Genomic DNA, 1,897 nt, shown 5'->3' on the forward strand with positions numbered 1-1,897 from the left:
AGTAACTGAGGTCTCTTCTCAGGATGAGAGTCTGCAGCCTGAACTGAAATAATATCTTTACTGAAGCTGTAAAAAATTCATTAAAGGAAGTAGAAATATCTTAACGATAACATTTATAAAACATCAAGGATGGCTTGTGAAGGAATGTGTGGTTTTCAAGTGCTAATTGAAGAAAGGCTTGAAAGTGGTGCATATTTGCCAGGTTTTGGCAAATTAGCATTTTATTTCAAGACTCAGTGAGTTATAGAACTCAGGGAAAAAAATAATTAAGGTTGTCTCTGATTCATGCTACATGATTTTTGTGAATATTTAACATTTTGTCAGTTGGTTAAGTCCCCATTTCCAAACTGATCTTTTTCTCATAGTTACCCAGAAATCAGGCTCTCACATCCAGCAAAAAATCTGAAAGGGCTCATCCAAAATCACTGTCATGAAGAGAAAAAGACTTAATTTCCTCCGGGGAAATCTCAGACCTGTCAGGGAGACAGAAGAACTGTAAAGAATGAAATTGTATTTTATTCTTTTTTTCTTCACCCCTTTTTTTGTCTGGTCAGGACTCTGATCTTCCCAAAGGGGAAAGGTATAAGAAACATCAGCAAGTACCTCTTAATCAGCATTATTCCTGGAAAAGGATTCTTGTTGCAAAGCTAAATCCACTGCTTCAGTTCAGACCTCGGGCATTCTTCCCAGGCCACAATGGCCAAAAATTTAAATCTTCTCTCGAGCCTGGAGGCAGTTGGATATGGCCATACTGTTCTTACACAGCATGTGTCCAAGCCACAAATCTGCACATAATGTGCTCCCGAAGTTCAGCCCTATGCAGAAATACAGAGAGTAAGCTGAAGTTGTACTTCAACTTTTCTTTTACTGTCTAAGAATAAAGTTTCATTTTCAAGGAAGAGATTTCTCAGAAAAACAAATTTGGAGTCTTTAACCCACTTCTTTGTGCTGGTATGCCTCACCTGGAGTACCGCACCCAGATGTGGAGTCCTCAGTACGGAAGACATGTGGACCTGTTGGAGCGTGTTCAGAGGAGGGACACGTGTCAAAGGTCTTACTGAAGTCCAGATTGATGACATCAGTGACTCGCCCCTGTCCATTGATGCAGTGACACCTGCATAGAAGGTGTCATAGAAGGCTACTAGGTGATCAAGCAGGATTTGCCCTTGGTGAATTCAGTCTGGTTCTCCCATATAACCTCCCTGCCTTCTATGTGTCTTAGCATTGCTTCCAGGAGGATCTTTTCCATGATCTTCCCTGGCACAGAGCAGAGACTGACAGGTCAGTAGTTCCCAGGATCTTCCTTTTTACTCTTTTTAAAAGTGGATATGATGTTTCCTTTTTTCCAGTCACCAGGGACATCACCTGATTGACACAAACTTTTCAAATATCATAGAGAGTGGCTTGGCAACTGCATCAGCCAATTTCCTCAGGACTCTGGGATGCATCTCATCAGCAGACATCATCCATTGTAGACTTGTGGATTTTCAGGCTTCTTAGGTGGTCATGAACCTGATCTTCACTTAAACTGGGAGGGACCTTGCTTCCCCGATCTCCTCCTAACAAACAAAATGTCTGGGGGCTGTGTGGTGAGAAGTTATCAGGGAAGACCATAGTAAAAAAATAACAAAAAAAATTACCTCAGCCTTTTCCTTGTCTGTTGTTACCAGCCTGCTTGTGTCACTCACTAGGGGAGGGTACAGCCTTCTGGACTTTTCTTTTCTGGTTAAGGTACCTGTAGAAGCTTTTCTTGTTCTTTTTGGCATCCCTAGTCAAAGTTCAGTTCAAGCTGAGCACTGGCCTGACCCCATCCCTCCACAGCCTAGCAGCTTCCTTACAGCCTTTCCACAGTACCTGTCCCTGTTTCCACTGTCTGTGCATTTTCTCCTTGCTCTTC

General features: G+C 42.3%; 1 long non-coding RNA gene across 1 annotated transcript; it reads right to left on the reverse strand.

Moving 5' to 3' along the window:
* Positions 1-457: 457 nt before the first annotated feature.
* LOC122180584 lies at positions 458-987 on the reverse strand. The gene is made up of 3 exons (XR_006179173.1): positions 963-987; positions 604-815; positions 458-473 (listed from the first exon to the last, which is right to left on the reverse strand). It is a non-coding gene; the product is annotated as an uncharacterized LOC122180584 (long non-coding RNA).
* Positions 988-1,897: the final 910 nt, after the last annotated feature.

Source organism: Lagopus leucura, unplaced genomic scaffold, assembly GCF_019238085.1.
Source record: "Lagopus leucura isolate 7727_CA_CO unplaced genomic scaffold, USGS_WTPT01 Super-Scaffold_100008, whole genome shotgun sequence".
NCBI lineage: Eukaryota > Metazoa > Chordata > Aves > Galliformes > Phasianidae > Lagopus > Lagopus leucura.